The sequence below is a fragment of the Ochlerotatus camptorhynchus genome, unplaced genomic scaffold (assembly GCF_037179485.1).
Source record: "Ochlerotatus camptorhynchus isolate MF236.1 unplaced genomic scaffold, CSIRO-AGI_Acam_v1.1 ptg000878l, whole genome shotgun sequence".
Lineage (NCBI taxonomy): Eukaryota > Metazoa > Arthropoda > Insecta > Diptera > Culicidae > Ochlerotatus > Ochlerotatus camptorhynchus.
This window is the reverse complement of record NW_027041334.1, coordinates 47,325-68,282: the sequence shown is the minus strand read 5'-3', so window position 1 is coordinate 68,282 and position 20,958 is coordinate 47,325. Positions and strand designations below refer to the sequence as shown.

The following is a 20,958-nucleotide window of genomic DNA, read 5'->3' as shown; positions in this document are numbered from 1 at the left end:
GTTTCAAACAGTCCTCCGCAGTAGACAAATTCAATGCCAAACTTGCACCGTGCTGGATCGGTACAAGCTCGTATGAATTGGTAGACGACTCTGGAAAACACCTCGGAATCTTCTCCTCCGCTGATTTAAAGCCCGGCACCTAAAACAGAAAAAAAAGGAAAAAAAAATGATTACCAGATAGGTTGATTAGGTTTTTGTCAATGGAATTTTGACGTAAAAATTAACACTTAGCGTATTAGTATCAGCCTATTCAGCTTTTCTTCCTGGAACTGCAGACCATGGGGAGAAACTGGATGTAAACAAACTGAGCATTAGGAAATGAGGAATGAATGGTAGATTTCTTACTGATTAAGAAATAGTTATTGAATGATGATAAGTACTTACCGTCATTCCACATCGAACGCTCGACTGTTTCGGTCAAGTATTGCTTGCACTCCGTAATCGGTACTAGTTTTTTTCCCCTATTGAGGTTTTTTTTGTCAATCCGCTTTCATACTGAGTGGTGTTGCAGTATACAACAGTGTAGTGAGCATCGCGGAATTGTAATTGCCGCTCAATCGTTCGAGAAAGGAAGCAGTCATTTCCGGCCGAGTCAAGCAGATGAGCTGTACATCTCTAACCAACAAGTTTCATCGCATCACGAAACGGCAAAATCAAGGTCATCGAGTTCACCAGTCGGCGAGCCAGCCGGTCTAGGGGGAGTACAACTTGATATGAAGTAATATTTGGTGTAGAAATTGCTCATATTGGTAGTTATTATAGTTTTTAGTATAAATATTAATGATATTAACTGTCAAGTGGAAAGCTACAAAGTAAAAAAAAAATAACAGTGTAGCTTTAACGCATACACTCAATGACGTTTCACCGTTGTTGTTTATGTTACCTGCAGCTTTCTGTTTCATCATGTTTGCCTAGATTTTTGTTTTCGATAGCTCTGATCTCTTTCGCCTTCGGCTTTTTTGATGATAAAAACGGCACTCGACTAGGCAAGTTCCCCCAGCAGCAAATCTCTCCAAATTGCAGGCTCATGGCGAATGTATTACGACCACGGAACCATCACTATGGGACTCCGTTTACAGGGGCACCGTAGTCAGTCGATTCCCGTTCCATCGGAGGACTGAACTGTGACTATGGCATGACCAGACACTCCCGGGTAACTAACTCAGTAGCATGAGACCCCTGAACTGTGTCGCAGGGCCGGCATGTTACTGGGTATTCGGAGGGGCTACGCGGACAAAGTATGAAACACAGGAATCTTCACATTTTCTAACATATTTATTTGCCCTTTTCTGTGGCGTGTGGGTGTGGGTTTTCACATATATGTGGCGTGTATGCGAGGGTTTAAAATGTTACGGTACTCACTGTTGCAGCAGATTCTTCTTCGGCGTCGCGACGCTGGCGTTGGCCCACACGGCTGCTCCTGCACTACCGTGTGGCCGGAAACTTGCGGCGCGGGCTGCAGACAGTGTTGTTGCCGCTTTGGGAGAATGGCGGATCTGGTGGCGTTCATCAGCCACATACGGCTCAGCAGGCGTTGCTGGCTCGTTTGGCTGGCAGGCGTCTTCCGTCGTTGACAAAATCGGCTGACCGTGGCATGGCCACCTTGGTCGAGCCGAGACGGGACCCTCCTTGGCAATTAAGGCCACCGGCCTGAGGGAATCGTCCCTGACGGACGATCGAGGATCATTTACTATTAGGCTCGGAAGCCATCTTGACTTCCGAGCCGAGCCGTGTAAAACCGTTTTGCTTACGGTACGAGGTGTACAAAATGTACAAAAGCACAAGAGCACAAGAGCACAAGAGCACAAGAGCAGAAGAGCACAAGAGGTCCTGAACGGAGGTAGGCTTTCCAGCCCAAACCCCACAAGGGGGGGGGGGTTTGTTATATATGCACTACACTTCACAATACCGGTCTACACGGACGCCTGATTACTTCTGCCAATTAGAAGGTTTTTTTCTTTTACAACATGGCCACTCGCATGCTTTTTGCCGATCATTCTCCATTTTTAGCTTAATTGTCCTCCCTTTAGTATCGTTCGAGTGTTTTTGCAGCGGTACTAACCCTCTCGCTGCTGTGTGTTGCCTTCTGTCTTTTAAATTAAAATACGTGAATTTTCCAAACAACAACAACTCATACAAACGAAAATCCACGGATTGTAACCAACTGGTTACACTATCCACTACCCCGATGAAAAATGTAAAAGCACGAAGTGATTTTGCATTTTTTTTTTATCAAAACCATCTTCGGCTCAAACGGTATCATGGAAGTGCAACCGCATCAAAAACAATCAAAACAAACTATTTACAATCTACTTGAAAACGCGAATTCATAATCATACTATGTACATACAAATTAAAATAATAAATTAAAATCAAATTTTAAAATAATAATAAAAACGTGCACTACTCATTTATTTTACACTAATAAATTACAAAAATCATCCCGAATCATGGGTAAACATTCATATAAACATATTTACAATGCTGCAGCAAAACAATTTTACAACCCTATTTCTAATATTTACATAATTTTCATTTAGATCACTTTCGATCTTTCGCATTGGTAGTCCCCCTTGCGCAGGCGGGATTTACCGGCGGGTGAACTGTCATTTGATCGATTAGTCGATCAAGCGATCAGTCACCGATGACAGGTTGTCATACGGCATCAATGTGTAAATAAACATCTGTCAAAGCATATCGCCATGAGCAATGTTTATGTTTCGCGTTATTTATGTTGTGTTGTGTGTTTTATTCCGTTGAAATTGGCCAAATTTCAATCGAAATGAGGTAAGTAAATAAAGATATCGACTAAGCATATCGACATTTATGCTTCCTGTTTTTCTTGTAGGTGTATGTGTGTATAAAAGTGGATTGGAGCTCCAGTGGGTGGGTTGTTTTGCTGCCAGTGCCAAAATCTTCCTGGGGAAGATCTGCCTGCAGAAAACCCATGAAATCCCGGGATTACCATGCTAGCCATCTTGTATCCACAAGATGCACTGCAGGTGAGTAAAGTGCACACAATTCAGTGAATTTAAAATATTGCCGATCGTTGAAATTGATCGAAGCATAAAAAGGTCAACATAAGTTGACAAGTGGGTATTTTCTGCAGTCTTATCGTAACAAGTGCAAAGAAAGAGGGCAATACATGCAATTCCTCGATCTTTCACTGTTGTTGCTGGTACGAAAATCCCTTGTTCCATCAACAGGAACAATCAATTTTGATCTGGTGATCCATAATTGATTTTAATGGAGTGTTGAACTCCTTAATCAATTGAAAGCACAAATAAATTTTCTCTTGAAAATTTTAAAACAACTTTCTATCAACTAATTGTTGTTGTATTTTTCTTTTTAGGCCAATCGATTCCTACTGGTGTGCTGGTTTGGACTGTAGCGGTGGTGGTCGGGGAGGATTTGTACACCGAGTTCCAAGGACAAGTCTCGATGACTCCTTGCCAACTCGTGCATCCATGCCCAGTTACCTGCTGTGTCATTCACCATTATGGCACTAGGATAAGTGATTGTTATTATCCTAAAAAGAAAAAATAAACATTATTAACTCCTTTTAGCGCCACAAGACCCTTTCTGGTCTGGGCAAAAATAGGGAATAGTTCTATAAAAAAGAAAAGTTGTCAATGTCAAACATTTTAGTGGATGGTAAGTATAAGTGAGCTGCATTTGACTTAATTATTACTACATTTATATCACAGGTAAGTATGTACGGTAAGTATAGTACGGGTAGGGTGATTATGATTTTTTAAATACAAATTTGGACGAACACGAACAAGTTAAAATCGTTTGAACTAATTTTGGTTTGTGTCCTCTCGTTCAGAACCTCTTTTGATTTAACAAATCCCTTGTAAATTTACACTTTTCATCGGTCTCGTATCAAGTGTGCGGTTTTAGACATTCGTGCTAAGCACGGATCCCTGCCACCTCCCGTTGGAAAATCCTTAGATTTTCATACTTTAAGCGATCCTCCGAATACCTTTCACGATTTTACGTCGGTCGCCAATTGTGACTATGGCATGACCAGACACTCCCGGGTAACTAACTCAGTAGCATGAGACCCCTGAACTGTGTCGCAGGGCCGGCATGTTACTGGGTATTCGGAGGGGCTACGCGGACAAAGTATGAAACACAGGAATCTTCACATTTTCTAACATATTTATTTGCCCTTTTCTGTGGCGTGTGGGTGTGGGTTTTCACATATATGTGGCGTGTATGCGAGGGTTTAAAATGTTACGGTACTCACTGTTGCAGCAGATTCTTCTTCGGCGTCGCGACGCTGGCGTTGGCCCACACGGCTGCTCCTGCACTACCGTGTGGCCGGAAACTTGCGGCGCGGGCTGCAGACAGTGTTGTTGCCGCTTTGGGAGAATGGCGGATCTGGTGGCGTTCATCAGCCACATACGGCTCAGCAGGCGTTGCTGGCTCGTTTGGCTGGCAGGCGTCTTCCGTCGTTGACAAAATCGGCTGACCGTGGCATGGCCACCTTGGTCGAGCCGAGACGGGACCCTCCTTGGCAATTAAGGCCACCGGCCTGAGGGAATCGTCCCTGACGGACGATCGAGGATCATTTACTATTAGGCTCGGAAGCCATCTTGACTTCCGAGCCGAGCCGTGTAAAACCGTTTTGCTTACGGTACGAGGTGTACAAAATGTACAAAAGCACAAGAGCACAAGAGCACAAGAGCAGAAGAGCACAAGAGGTCCTGAACGGAGGTAGGCTTTCCAGCCCAAACCCCACAAGGGGGGGGGGGTTTGTTATATATGCACTACACTTCACAATACCGGTCTACACGGACGCCTGATTACTTCTGCCAATTAGAAGGTTTTTTTCTTTTACAACATGGCCACTCGCATGCTTTTTGCCGATCATTCTCCATTTTTAGCTTAATTGTCCTCCCTTTAGTATCGTTCGAGTGTTTTTGCAGCGGTACTAACCCTCTCGCTGCTGTGTGTTGCCTTCTGTCTTTTAAATTAAAATACGTGAATTTTCCAAACAACAACAACTCATACAAACGAAAATCCACGGATTGTAACCAACTGGTTACAGAACATTGGATTGCAGACAATGAAGAACTCGTGAAAATTAATGATTATTTCCTATATAGGATTTCGTATATAGGATTTCCAGTGAAAACTAGATGTATGAGTGCTCATTGCAAGACAGCCTATATTACATGATATAAGCCATAGTCTGTCTGGGGTATTATAGTACGTTCAGACTACAGAGTTATAACATGTTATAGCGCTATCTTGATGGTGGTTTCTGTGTTGCAATTATTTGACGACCGTTATAACATGTTATAACTCTCCAGTCTGTACAGCGTTTTACACTGTGTTCCAATTGGAGAATTTTCACTTAAACTTGACAGATGAGAAATTATTTCCCCTCAAATTTCAATCTGTCAAAAATAAGTCTGCTCCGGAGGACAGATGGAAATTTGTTAGCTTCTGTTGTTGTTCTGTGTTGGTTGCTGGCAAAGATCGCGCGCAGTTTTCGATTTCGGTCGGTGATTATATTATTCGGTGGATTTTATCACCAATAAACTTTTTAGCTGTGATGGAGGGTAGCTCAAGAAGCAGAAAAAATAAGTAAACCTGTAGCAATTAACGTAACCTTGTCATTTATTCTGAATTTTTACATTGCAGTGTCTGAGGAGCAAGTGAGACGCATGATTACCGCCCGGGTGGAGTGCAACCATTTTTTCACCACAAATTTTTTGACAGGAAAGCAGCGTGGGCGTAAGTTTTTTTCAAATTATGAATCATTATTTCACTGCTGCGGTCGTGGCAATAATAGGCATCAGTTTCGTGTCACACGATTTCCTAAAAAGGAAAGGACAAACTGCCGGATGGTAGCCTGGAGCAATTTTATTCACTCTCATGCGTGTGTTAATTTTAGTGCTGCTGAGTCGGAGCCATTTTTGGTAGGATCCGGGGTCGTAGTTACTGCCAATGGTGTTTTTACCGGTGGAATAGAATGAATTTATCTGATTTTGACCCCAGATACTACGGAAAGACTCTCCGACTCGGACCCGAGTCCGCAGTTCAGATTAGTTCGTAGGTTAAGGTTACCACTGTTGTGTGGCTTTTACCGGTATCAGTCGATGCTTGATTTTATTATATGGTATTTACCTAGCTTTGATTTGGCAATCGAGATGCCTAATTGTTTGTTTGTTACAATTACGACACTGATCGATGATCATACCGATACTTCTGTTTCCATTAAGTTAGCAATTATTTTATCACAGTTGGGAGGAAATGCTATAATATCAACATGAAGCTTTAAAGTGATAATTTATTTGCTAGATAAAGACCTGAAGAGGATAGATTGATAGTTCCACTAGAGTACTATCAATCTATCCTCTTTAGAACTTTCTGTAGCTAATAAATTATCGCACTAAACCTTCATGTTGATATTAGTATAGCATTTCCTCTCATCTCTGAAAATCGTAAACTTCGCGTATGAAGTAACACTATACTTTGATTGAATGAATTATTTTATATTTTTTATGATCTTGTCAAGCAATCAAATTTTGAGCAATCAATGAATGGTTTACCATTGAAGACCGTAATACCACAAACGAAGTGACAGACGACTAACTGGCGAAGAAATCCATTTAAATAATGTGGTTCACTGTAATAGAATTTTCTTGGAAGCTTGTGCCATCATCCACCAGATGGGTTAGTTTTTTTGTTTTGATTTGAACAAAGTTGATTTTGTGTACAATGATTCTTTGACAGTGTGCAAAGAGTGCGTATCATTTTGTCATTTTTTTATGCATTTCAGTTTTGAGTAGAGTGAAAGAGATAGAACCAAAACATTCTAGTACATTTGGTGAAAATGCTAGTTCAATCTAGTAGTAGTGTTGCCATGTGGTACAATCCAGTAGTAGTGGTGTTGCCATGTGGTACACTGAAAAATTGAAATAGCAGGTTAGTCACCAAAGTTTTCGAGCCGCTCCGTCTGTCACTTCGTTTGTGGTAATACACTCTTCTGAAAATGCTCTGGTCAGTCCGGCGATTCCGGTAAAAATTATAACCTATCATATCGATATCTTCGAAACGATAAGACTTTTCATAAGTTAAATGCAAGCTATTGATATTTTATCTGCCAGGAACCTTGCGAGAAATACCCTAAATACTCTTAGCTTTACATAGCTTTACTATGAAATTTTTTTCCATGAACTCTGGAGACGCTACACGGATTCTTACTAAAATGTTCCAGAATATCCCCAATAAATCCTCCAACGATTCCTTCCTCAAACATATTTTTCAAGATGATTAGATGTAATTGCTGTCACAACGGTTTTCATAATGATGCAAGTGAATTATATTCGTTCACATTATACCATGGATTCCTCCTGAAATTCTCAACAATACTCCTTAGGAAATCATTAAGACATTCTTTCTTGATTTATCCATCACATTCAGAACTCATCCTAAATCCTTTTAAAATGCCATGGTTTTAATCGGGATCTCTTCTGCTATTCGCCAAGTATGCATTCCGAATCCTTCAAGAATTTCCTGTGAACTTCTGCGAAAAACCGTCATGGATTTTTTTGACAAGGCTTCAAAATTTCTTTCGCGAGTCTTAGAGAGATTTCTTCATGAATTTTAATGATCGTTTCTTCAAGAATGCTTCAGAGATTCTATCTGAAATCCTTCTGTGATTTCTTCGTGAATCTTTCAGAATTTCTTCGAAAAATCTTTAGAGATTTCCTTTCTGAATATCTTCTGAATTTATTAGAATTTTTTTGCGGATCCTTCAAGAATTTTTCCTGGATTTCTTCTGAATTATATAAGGAATTTCTTCGGGAACTAGGAGTGCAACACATCTAAATCGCAAATTTAGATGTTCAAAAAATCTCACAGTCCGTCACTGAATTGCTTCGTGAATTTTTCAGTATCTTGTTCCACAATTCTCGAGGCAATTCTGTAAAGATTCATTCCGAAATCCATCTGGAGTATTTTGGGAATCCTTTAAGGTGATACGATCCAGCGTCCACACATAATAGGGATTTTCACTGCCACTTCAAGTTTTCTAGAGAGCTAATCTCGGACACTATTGTGGCATTATCAGGCCTTAAATTAAATAAGCAATGCTTCTGCTTTTCTTCATGAATTATTCCGAGAATTTCTTCCAGAATTCCTTCATTTATTTGCGAATCCTTTTGAAAATCCTTAAGGAGTTCCTTCGAGAATCCTACCGAATTGTTTCAAAAAATTTTCAGGTATTTCTTCGGGAGGTTTGTTCATTATTTTATTCTGGAATTATATCGGAGTGTGTTCTTCGAACATTTTTCGAGGATTCGTTTGGGAATCCTTCAGAATGTTTACAGAAAATCTTCTGAGATTTCTTCTGCAATTATGCAAAGATTTACAGCATGTCTACTCATTATGCTAAATAAAATTCCCTTTAGTTTTCCTGGTTTTTTTTCCAGGACTTCAACAAAACATTTCCAGGTTATCAATGAAACCTTTATTTAAAATACGTTAAAAAATTCGAATATTTCTGTTAGTTAAGAATCTTGAAAGCTTCTCATGATTCAAAATCTAGGACATTTTCCATGCCTGGAATCTGAGGATTCACATTTTATAAGCCCAGAATGTAAAAAAAATATTTAAATCTTTAAGATTTAATTTTACTAAACCCATAAAGGGTGATACGGTCAAAATTTGGTCAATATCAACTTGACGTATTTCTTTCAATTTTGCATTTAAAAATCCTGAACACCCCTCATTTTGAAGGTGTGTGTGTGTAGAATGTTGCTCCTATTTTGATTTTGGAATTCACTCTTCAGTTGTCAAAATGCCGTCCAAGCAAGAAGAGCAGCGTATCAAAATTTTGCTCGCGCATCGCGAAAATCCGAGCTACTCGCACGCAAAGTTGGCAAAATCGCTAAAAGTTGCCAAATCAACCGTTACAAATGTAATTAAAGTGTTTGGGGAACGTTTGTCGACAGCCAGGAAGTCTGGATCGGGGGGAAATCGGAAGCCGGAAGCCGCTGAGACGACAAAGAGAGTTGCCGGTAGTTTCAAGCGAAACCCTAACCTCTCTCTCCGAGATGCCGCAAATAAGCTGGGTGTATCGTCTACAACCGTGCATCGAGCCAAAAAACGAGCCGGACTATCGACTTACAAGAAGGTAGTGACTCCAAATTGCGATGATAAACAAAATACGACGGCCAAAGCGCGATCCCGGAGGCTGTACACGACGATGCTGACGAAGTTTGACTGCGTGGTAATGGACGACGAAACCTACGTCAAAGCCGACTACAAGCAGCTTCCGGGACAGGAGTTTTATACGGCAAAAGGAAGGGGAAAGGTAGCAGATGTTTTCAAGCACATGAAACTGTCAAAGTTCGCAAAGAAATATCTGGTTTGGCAAGCCATCTGTACCTGTGGCTTGAAAAGCAGCATTTTCATAGCTTCCGGGACTGTCAACCAAGAAATTTACGTGAAAGAGTGTTTGAATAAACGTCTGCTGCCTTTCCTGAAGAAACACGGTTGTTCCGTACTGTTTTGGCCGGATTTTACATCTTGCCATTACGGTAAAAAGGCCATGGAGTGGTACGCCGCCAACAACGTGCAGGTGGTTCCCAAGGACAAGAACCCTCCCAACACGCCAGAGCTCCGCCCAATTGAGAAATACTGGGCTATTGTCAAGCGGAACCTAAAGAAGACCAAAAAAACTGCTAAGGGCGAGCAGCAGTTCAAGGCAAACTGGCTTTCTGCGGCGAAGAAGGTGGACAAGGTGGCTGTACAAAATCTGATGGCAGGGGTCAAGCGTAAGGCCCGGCAATTCGGATTTGGAAAAGCGGAAGCCTAACTGAATATTTTTCCTGAATTTTATACTAATTGAACTTGAAAAAGAAATTTAATTTGATTTTTTAAATAAACGATTTCACCGATTTACACGCATTTTCCCTTGACCAAATTTTGACCGTATCACCCTTTATTCAAGATAACTTTTCTAAGTATAATATATCAAGTACAAAATGTATAAGCCTCAGATTTTTTAATTTTTCATACCTTACTTTTTGTTGTGATCTTAAAATAAATTGTATGAATCATCTTGATACTGTTGGAGATCTTCATAGGATGTTAAAATTCCTTCAGGGTTCTTCTTAGGAAAAATTAAATTCCCTGAGCATTCCAGGTACTTCCAGGTTTTGAAGGTAGTAGACACTCTGATTTATTAATGAATTTTTCCAAGAACAACAAGGATAATTCTTGAGGGATTTCCTTACTAATGCTAATGCTAATGCTTTAAAAAAATTCAGATATTTATTCGGGAAGTTACTTCAGAAATTTCTCCAATTTTGTTTTAGGAATTTCTTCGAGAATCCTTCAGTGATTATTTCGGAAATCTCGGCAGGGATTCTTTTGGGAATCTTTCACGGAATTTCTTAACAAATGCAGTGATTTCTTTGGGAATCCTTCAGGGATTTTTTTGGTAATTGTTCAGTGATTTCTTCTACAGTTGTTCAAACAAACATTCCGGAATCCTTCAAAAAAATTATTTAAAATTCTTCAGAAAAGCTTTTGGGATTCCTTTGAGGATCCTTAAAAATTGCTTCTGCAAATCTTCAGGGATTTTCAGGGAATATTTCTTTTAATTCTGTTTTTTTTTTGAAAATCCTTCAGGAGCTCCTTTGGGAATCCTTCTGAATTTATTCATTAACTTCTGCTTACATTTTTAAGGGATTGCTTCGGGAAGAGATTTCTTCGGGAACCCTTCATAGATGTTTCCAGTAGTTTCTTCTGCTATTTTCTAAGGATCCATTGCGGAATCCTATTTTAAATCTTTTGGGAATTTCTGCATGCATCTTGCAAGATTTTTTTCTGAACTTCTTAAAACTTCGGGAATCCAACAAAATTTCTTAAAATTTCACCGAGAATCCTCCAGGTATTTTGCCAGGGATTGCTTCCATAATATTTCAAGAATCCATTCCGGAATTCTTCCTGGAATGCTTTTGAAGTTCTGAAGTACCCTAATATATGTTATGGTTATTTTGCTTAACGACGTGTTCGGGGTATCATTCAAACCATATGTGGAATCGCTCTATGATTTGGGTAATCGTTCGTTTATTGAATGTTTTGTATTAGGTTAATCCTTCAGGAATTTCTTTTAAATAATTCAAAGGTAACTTCGGGAAAACATGCTTTCTTGAATCTATTTTGGAATACTTCAGAAACTCTTTTTTCAGATATAATGAATTTGATAAACATAAATACCATAAAAATCCTCCAGGATACTTACGCGTTTTTACGAACTTCTTAGGGGATTTTTTCAGAACTTGATCTCAGAATACTTAAAGGACATTTTTGGGAATTCATTAGTAATTTCACCTGGAATCATCTCCAAAAAAATATGCCTGGGTTCCTAAATGATTCCCTTTAAAATCCTTCAAGGATACCACGAGCAGTTCATGAAGGATTGCGAAAAGTATACCTTATGAATATTTTTTTCAAATAATTCCTTTGTAAGTGCTAGTGTCTTTGTTTCGAGTATTTTTTAGATTATCGTTGTTTTTTGTTTAGTTCCGTAAAAGTGTAAAAAAAAAATGGCAGGTAATGTTCGTGAGTGTTGTGCAGTTTTCTCCGTTGTCAAACTCCCTAGTAGGCAGAGGTAGGACAGCTTACTGTAGAACGCAACAATCCACCCCACCGAAAATTACAAAAACCCGCCACCAGATGGACAAACAACTGCCTGTTGGGAGGCCATGGGGGGTGGCGATAGAGATGGCCATTTTGAATGGACGATAACGGGCACGACAAACTGGCGATGAACGACGAATGGCCCGGGTCACTGGCCGACAGCCTGGAGCAGTGACCCAATGACTCACTCAACTCTGAAATTAATAATGACTGATCGTAAGACCACCAGCGAAAACGGTTTATCAAGAAAGCAAGCCAGCTAAATTGACGCAAGTAAGAGTGGAAACAGTGAAAAAGTGTGAGGAGAGAGTCAAGGACAGCAGGACCCCGCTGTATTTAATACAAATCACCTGTACGCAGTGAAGTTCCGGTAGACGTACCGGAAGGTTACACCGTCATTGCCTGCCGGCCGAGTTCGTCACCAACTCACAGGCCCAGGAAGAGTAACCTGGTGCTCGTCATCGCCACCCCGTACATCAAGCGCGCGAACGAGATACACGACGAGAAAGTGGAGAGGAAGCGGACGTCGACCGAGAACAAGCGGTCGACAATCGAAGACACATAGTGGAGGTGTTGCGAGGGGCCCCGACGAAGAAACCAGGTCAGATAGATTGTAAGAAAGTGGGAGAATAAGGTAGTAAAGAGGGAGAATAAAAGTTCAGGAAAGTGCAATAAATGTCTATTCTTGAGTAGTGAAGTGCTTGTGGAGTTTTTTCTGTGTGTCACGTGCGATCATTCCCTGCCCGCGTAATTGCAATCGGTAAGCGTGCCGACCCTGAGGCCATTGGAGTCAGGGAGTCTCGAAAGTGCTCCTGACTGAGGTGGCTGACACTTACACTTTGGCGCCCAACTTAAAATTGTCTTATCGGCAGTTGTTTTAAGAATACAGCTCGGAAGATCGCACTTGATAGAGCTGGTTTCTACAGAGGTCTCTGAGAAAACATCCAGGCCTTCACAAGTCTCTTAGCACATTTGACATTATTACTTTACCTGACACAGTTTAACAAATATTTTATTTGCAATGGAGGGGTTCTGATTGTCCGTAAAAAAGTAACAAAGAACGATTGTTCAAAAAGTGAGTAACAAGTAGATTGAATTCAAAGGAGCGAACTGTTTATCCGTGTGCGTGGTGTGTTTTCGGAAGGAGTTATTAAAACACCAGAAAGGAAAAGTGATTTATTTCTGAATTTGAAACTAGGATTTTACAATTATTAGGATTTTCAAATTAATTTTCAGCGTGAAAGACCGCTAAGCGTAATATAGGTAGTTCTTTTTAATTTTTCTTTTTATAATTTTGCTTAAATTTCACGCAAACATTGCATAATGGAATTAATTCACTTTGAGACGCAGTACCACGCGCTCAATACTGCTCATCTGGCTGATGACGAACTCCATCATGAATTGCGGATTCGTGGTGTGAACATGGATGATGAATCGCGTAGTAAACAGGAGAGAGCCTTGCGGAATTTGTTGAAAGCTGAAAAAGAAGTGAGAAGATTAAGTTTCAAATACGATGAGATTGCGTTGATTGATGAGTTGAAATGGTGTGATGAAAAGCTACAGGGTGTAAAATCCATATTGGAAGGCAAGAAAATACGAAAAGCCGCTGATCAAAAATTCAAATCCAAGCTTCTTCACATTTTCTTCAGAATGAAACGGTTGAGGTCACAGGCAGAAGAAGAAGAAGATTTGAATAGCATAGCAACGATAGCAGGAGAATGTATCAGGTTATTAAATCTATTTTACTCAATCACTTCACCACTCTCCGAAGTGAGAGAAGCTGAGATAGCAATCGTAAATGAAAGCCTACGACAAGTCCGCGAAGAAATAGATGAGAGGAATGAGAATGAAAATGAAGAAGTAGAGTCCATAGTTGGTCTGAGTGAAGTGGTACAAACGCGAGAACAGGAGAGTGTGAGCAGTGAGCATATGAACGAAAGTATTAGGAGAGAGGAATATGAGGAGAATTCTGACGATGTTGGTGCTGTAGGTGGAGATGATGTGATTGGTGAAAAAGAGAACGAAAGAGTTGCAGAGCTTTCGGATGAGAATAGGCGACTAATGGCAACAGTAGGTCAGCTGATTCAGCGTATTAAAGCTTTGGAAGCTTTGACTGCAACCAAACATTGTGAAGGAAATGAACCAATCAAACAAAGCACTAGTACACCGTTAGAGCAAAGTTCGATACAACATGAGAAAGATGCGCGTCAGAAAGCTAATCAGCAGGATTTTTGTGAATGGGTGAAGAATAAATATGGTTCGATTCAGAGTGTAGTAGAAGAAAAGAGATTTACTCAGTCCTCCCATCATGCAGACAAGAGCAATAGGAAGAAAGTAGAGATAGATAGGGCAAGAACTAGCCGATTACCGGTGCATAAATGGTCAGCAAAGTACGATGGGATGGATAATGGGAGAAAGCTAAACGAATTCCTCAAAGAAGTTGAATTTAATGCAAGGTCGGAAGGATGCACAGAAGCAGAATTGTTCGTATCTGCACATCATCTGTTTACGCGGAAAGCTAGGTCGTGGTTTATGGAAGTCAATGGGAACAATGAGTTAGGATCGTGGAAGAATCTGGTAACTGAACTTAAAAGCGAGTTCTTACCTGTAGACATTGATTACCAGTATGAACGTCTGGCGAATGCGCGAAAGCAAGGTCCTAGGGAGAAATTCCAGGACTATTATCTGGATATGGTACGAATTTTCCGGAGTATGTCGAGACAATGGGATGATGCCAGAAAGTTCGATGTGCTTTTCCGGAACACCAGAGCAGATTGCAGAACGGCGATGTTGGCTGCGAACGTGACCTCCATTCCTAAAATGAGGGAATTTGGAAAAAAGTTCGATAGTATTAATTGGCAGGTTTATGCAAGAAAGGAGAGTAGATTTGAAAGGCCAAATGGTCAAGTCGAGGAAATCAGTCAGCAGAATCAATACCGAGGTGGGAATGGATTAAACAATAGATTTCCATCAGGGTACACAGGAGGATACCAAGGACAAAATTTTAACCCAAATTTTAAACCCGGAGGTAAACAAATTCCACCTGAGAGGAACAAAATTCAGGGTGAACATAATCAACAGAAATTTCAACCAAAACAGAAGCCAATCCAGCAGAACAACCAAAATCATCAACGAAGACAGGAAAACCCAAAACCAGGTCCGAGCGGTACCAGTGCGTTACAAAGGATTGTAAAAGCATACATTCCGATAAAACGTAGTTTATGTTTTAATTGCCACGAGGAGGGGCACAGTTTTCATGAGTGTGAACAAGAACGCCACGTCTTTTGTGAGAAATGTGGTTTTCCAGGGTTCCCCACGAATGACTGCCCATTCTGCGAATCAAAAAACGCCAAGAAGACTGCTCAATGAGGCAGAGCAGTCAAATCGTCTCCGAAAGTCCTCAACACGTATCGCCGGAAGATCCAGCATCCAGTCTCCAGGAATTAGGATACTCAATCGTGGAAGGACGTGCCACAATGCGGGAGGAGATAGCAACATTGCTCGTCAAGCTTAGTGGAGACGCCCGGCCATTTACAAGGATTGAATTGATGGGGATTGATGTGATTGGGCTTCTAGACAGTGGAGCAGCATGGACGGTTCTAGGGATCGGAGCGAGCAAAATCATGAAAAAACTTAATTTGAAGCTTCAACCAACTTCAGTCAATTTGAGGACAGCAGCTGGGGATGAGCTAGAAGTCCAAGGATGTGCAGACATTCCAATCACATTCAATGGCACTACGAAAATTTTGCCTGTACTAATCGCTCCGAATCTAAACCGTAGGTGTGTGCTAGGCTACGATTTTTGGCTAAAATTTGGGATTAGACCAACTATTCGAGATGATCCAGTTGAGATCTTAGATGATGGCGTTAGCAGGAAAGAAGAGATGGAGGATGAGCTAACGGAGGAACAGAAGATACAACTGGAAAATGTGAAAAAGGAGTTTTTAGTCGCAGAACCTGGAAATTTCGGAGCAACGAACCGAATAATACATACGATCGAATTGAAGGAGGAATTTAGGGAAACAGATCCGGTTAGAAAGAACCCGTATCCATGGAGTCCAGTGATACAGCAGAAAATTCACGGAGCACTGGACGACATGATTAGAGATGGGATCGTTGAGCAATCTAACTCAGATTGGGCTTTACCAGTAGTACCTGTTGCAAAGAGGGACAGTCAAGAAGTAAGACTATGCTTAGACGCCAGAAAATTGAATGAGAGGACCAAAAGGGACACTTACCCATTACCGCACCAGAACAGAATTTTGAGTCATTTGGGGCCGGTCAAATATTTGACGACCATTGACTTATCGCAAGCCTTTCTACAGATTCCGTTGAGCCCGGACTCTAGAAAGTACACTGCCTTTTCAATCCCAGGTAGAGGGCTGTTTCAATTTACACGGCTTCCGTTTGGGTTGGTAAACAGTCCTGCTACTCTGAGTAAATTGATGGATCGTGTGCTAAGTCACGGTGCTTTAGAACCAGCAATATTCGTTTATTTAGACGATATTGTGATTGTCAGCAAAACTTTCGAAGAGCATATTCAAAAACTTCAAGACCTAGCGAAGCGTTTACGAGAAGCAAACTTGTGCATTAATGTAAAAAAATCTAAATTTTGCTGCAAAGAATTGCCGTATCTTGGGTACATTTTGTCTCAAGATGGATTACGGCCTAATCCAGATCGTGTACAGGCGATCTTAGGATATCAGGTTCCGAAATCGGTTAGACAACTTCGTCGATTCCTCGGTATGATCAATTACTACCGTAGGTTCATCGCAAATTATAGTGAAATTACAGCACCTCTCACTGACTTATTAAAAAATAAGCCAAAGAGGGTGCAATGGAACACAGCAGCTGATAATGCATTTCAGGTCATCAAGGAGAGACTAATCTCTGCTCCTGTGATGGCCAACCCGAATTTTATGCTTCCCTTTACGGTCCAAACGGATGCAAGCGACAACGCTATCGCAGGGGTCTTGACGCAGGTGCATAATGGGGAGGAGAAGGTCATAGCGTACCACTCCGAAAAGCTCAAGGGAGCGGAGTTGCACTACCACGCGGCAGAAAAGGAAGGACTCGCTGCGCTCCACTGCATAGAAAAGTTTAGAGGTTATATAGAGGGGACGAAGTTTACTCTTGTGACGGATTCCTCTGCCTTGACTTTTATAATGCGAGCGAAATGGCGGTCTTCCTCACGGCTCAGTCGCTGGAGCATCGAACTTCAACAACATGACATGGAGATCCGTCATCGTAAAGGGAAAGAGAATATTGTTCCCGACGCGCTCTCCCGATCTATCGAAACGCTAGATGATGAGCCCGATGACGGATGGTACAAGAAATTGTTAGCAACAGTGAAGGAAGATCCTGAGAAGTACTTAGACTTCAAAATTGTGGATGGAGTTCTCTACAAGTTTGTAGCCGTTAGGTCCGACTTAATGGACTACCGGTTTGAATGGAAGCAGTGTGTTCCAACTTCAAAACGAACCCAGATCCTGAAACAGGAACACGACCAAAATCTCCACATTGGATACATAAAATGTGTTGAGAAAATCAAACGAAAGTTTTACTGGCCTCGCATGAGCGGCGATATTAAAAAATATATCGCCAACTGCGAGCTATGCAAGGAAAATAAACACTCTACCGTGTCGACAGCTCCGGAAATGGGGAAGCAGAGGATTTCTTCACGACCTTTTCAAATAATTTGCATGGATTACATCCAGTCCCTTCCCAGAAGCAAGCAAGGCAACGCGCACTTATTGGTGGTCATGGACCTCTTTTCTAAGTATTGCTTACTTGCTCCTGTTAAGAAGATCTCGACGGTCTCGCTGTGCAAAATATTAGAGGAGCAATGGTTTAGGAAATTCTCTACACCTCAAATCGTCATCACGGACAATGCAACAACTTTCTTGTCGAAAGATTTCCATAATCTGCTTGAGAAATATGATGTTCAACATTGGGCGAATGCTCGCCATAGGAGCCAGGCAAATCCGGCTGAACGACTCAACAGAACGATTAACGCAATGATTCGTTCCTACGTAAAACATGACCAAAAACTTTGGGACACGAAGATTTCGGAGATGGAATTCGTACTGAATAATACGATCCATACGACGACCAAATTCAGCCCATATTGCGTAGTGTTTGGTCACGAAATCATCAGCAAAGGATCTGAGCATAGACTGGAGGCGATCACAGAGCAAACCGAAGAGCAGAGAATGGAAAGGTGGAGAGGTGTAAACAAAAGGATCAGTGAGTTGGTAAGAGATCATCTCCAGAAAGCTCATGAGGGCACGAAGAGACGATACGATCTCCGACATAAGCGTTACTCACCAACGTTTGATGTGGGTCAGCGTGTGTATAAACGGAGTTTTCGTCAGTCGTCTGCTGGAATCCAATTCAACGCGAAGCTGGGACCTCAATACACACCATGCGTCATCCTCCGGAAAGTCGGTACCAGTTCGTACGAGGTGTCGGACTTAAACGGAAAATCGTTGGGTGTATTCTCAGCTGCGGATTTAAAAGCATAGTTCCCTAAAAAAAAAAAAAAGAAGAATAAGAGCTCTAAATCACATCATTTCAATTATGCAATCCAGAAGTTGAAGGTTTTAATGTGGAAAGGGATAGATATTTTAGTGAATAATCATGTTTTAATGTACCTGTCCTTCCATGGTTTAGAAAATCAGCTTCCAAAAATAACAGGAAAACCCCGGGGTAGAAGAACGCAAACCAATGCGTGAGTAGCATGAATATTCAGTTGCATCCATATTATATTTGTAAATACGGCCGTATAAAAATAGCAACGTTGTTTAGTAGTTGATTGCGCACTGTAGTTTGATAGTTTTAATCTAGTAGTATTGTAAATTTGCATGTTTACCTAAAATTTTAGAAATTATATGGTTATTTTCATATTTTAGTTCCCAAAAGGGGATAATTTTCTTTTAATTTGTTTGTTTTGTATTGGTATTCAAAGTCAGAATGTTAAAGCGCACCGTATATCGTCTGTATGTTTCAACTGTCTTGAAAGCAAAGTTATAAACAAGTTTTAACTTCGAATACAGTCAGTCAGCAAGCTATTGTGCAGAGATGTATGTGTGTAAATGAGCTGTGTGTTAAAAAATTGTGTCAAGGTCATGATCAAGTCAATATAGTAAAACAATAGAACACCAAATCGATGAGTTTTACTCATATTCTAGCAGATTCCACTTTCGTTATACATACTCACCATTCACATATTGTCACGTGATCAACAAAAGAAGTGCAGAGATGAGCTTCTAGTAAGAAATTCAACTAAGCGAAAAATCAAAACCAATGGAAAGATCAATTGGCCAATTTTTTTAATAAAAATCTATCATGATATGATGATTTTTCGCAGCCGGCAAATCAAATAATTTCTTATTAAAACCTCATCATTACTTACCACATGTTATCATCATCGCATCAGAATCACTATTGACAGCAGTTTGACAATGTTTCTAAGAAGACCGAACCAAGATCACGCACACAGATAAATCAGTGATAACGTTATCTCGAAAAACGTACTAGAACACAACTCCGACAAGTCGCGTGAAATGTTTCGTGCACCATTCGCATGACTCAATTATTGTATATATATATGCTCCAAGTTATTAATATTTTGTTTTGATTTAAAAATTGATAGTAAATGGAATATTGCATGTAGTAAATAGTTATGTTATAGTAAATATCTTTTTAAACAATCGGTGAAAATTTAGCTAATTTGTTTCGAGGTTACTAGGTGTAAAAACCTATGTATTTGATCGCTGGAGATCGGAGTCTATGAACACTGATGGTCAGTATTGATATAATGTCATAAAATTGAGAGGAGTTGATTAAGTTCAACGATGAAAACTTATGACCCCGATACTCGATGATTAATAGCAACCTTCACATACTTTTTATTTTTGTATAGTCATCTTAACCCTGTACGTTACAATGTATATATTTCGCAAACTTCAGTCAGTTGCAGTGATTTTGTCCTGGTGATAATATTCTTGTGTTGTGTAGGTTCAGAGGTACGTGTAACCGGGGAAGTCTTGTGAGGTTTGAAGCAAAAATATTTACTTTGTAAATATTTTTACCCGAGCTGAGGGAGAGTGTAAGTGCTAGTGTCTTTGTTTCGAGTATTTTTTAGATTATCGTTGTTTTTTGTTTAGTTCCGTAAAAGTGTAAAAAAAAATGGCAGGTAATGTTCGTGAGTGTTGTGCAGTTTTCTCCGTTGTCTAACTCCCTAGTAGGCAGAGGTAGGACAGCTTACTGTAGAACGCAACAATCCACCCCACCGAAAATTACAAAAACCCGCCACCAGATGGACAAACAACTGCCTGTTGGGAGGCCATGGGGGGTGGCGATAGAGATGGCCATTTTGAATGGACGATAACGGGCACGACAAACTGGCGATGAACGACGAATGGCCCGGGTCACTGGCCGACAGCCTGGAGCAGTGACCCAATGACTCACTCAACTCTGAAATTAATAATGACTGATCGTAAGACCACCAGCGAAAACGGTTTATCAAGAAAGCAAGCCAGCTAAATTGACGCAAGTAAGAGTGGAAACAGTGAAAAAGTGTGAGGAGAGAGTCAAGGACAGCAGGACCCCGCTGTATTTAATACAAATCACCTGTACGCAGTGAAGTTTCGGTAGACGTACCGGAAGGTTACATCGTCATTGCCTGCCGGCCGAGTTCGTCACCAACTCACAGGCCCAGGAAGAGTAACCTGGTGCTCGTTTTCGCCACCCCGTACATCAAGCGCGCGAACGAGATACACGACGAGAAAGTGGAGAGGAAGCGGACGTCGACCGAGAACAAGCGGTCGACAATCGAAGACACATAGTGGAGGTGTTGCGAGGGGCCCCGACGAAGAAACCAGGTCAGATAGATTGTAAGAAAGTGGGAGAATAAGGTAGTAAAGAGGGAGAATAAAAGTTCAGGAAAGTGCAATAAATGTCTATTCTTGAGTAGTGAAGTGCTTGTGGAGTTTTTTCTGTGTGTCACGTGCGATCATTCCCTGCCCGCGTAATTGCAATCGGTAAGCGTGCCGACCCTGAGGCCATTGGAGTCAGGGAGTCTCGAAAGTGCTCCTGACTGAGGTGGCTGACACTTACACCTTTTATAAGCGTTCTGAGATTCTTCTTTGAATCTTCTAGGGAATTTTATTTTGTGAATTGCCATATATTTTGCGTTTAAATAATCAGTTATGTGTATTACTTTCCTCGTTTAGATTAGTTCGTAGGTTAAGGTTACCACTGTTGTGTGGCTTTTACCGGTATCAG

General features: G+C 40.9%; 2 long non-coding RNA genes across 2 annotated transcripts; one reads left to right on the top strand and one right to left on the bottom strand.

Annotated features, from left to right (window-relative positions):
* Positions 1-2,373: 2,373 nt before the first annotated feature.
* On the top strand, positions 2,374-4,690 carry LOC135715369 (uncharacterized). The gene is made up of 2 exons (XR_010519047.1): positions 2,374-3,002; positions 3,353-4,690. It is a non-coding gene; the product is annotated as an uncharacterized LOC135715369 (long non-coding RNA).
* A 7,218-nt stretch (positions 4,691-11,908) lies between these two features.
* On the bottom strand, positions 11,909-18,581 carry LOC135715367 (uncharacterized). Its single transcript, XR_010519046.1, has 4 exons — positions 18,324-18,581; positions 17,998-18,198; positions 14,276-14,485; positions 11,909-13,147 (listed from the first exon to the last, which is right to left on the bottom strand). It is a non-coding gene; the product is annotated as an uncharacterized LOC135715367 (long non-coding RNA).
* Positions 18,582-20,958: the final 2,377 nt, after the last annotated feature.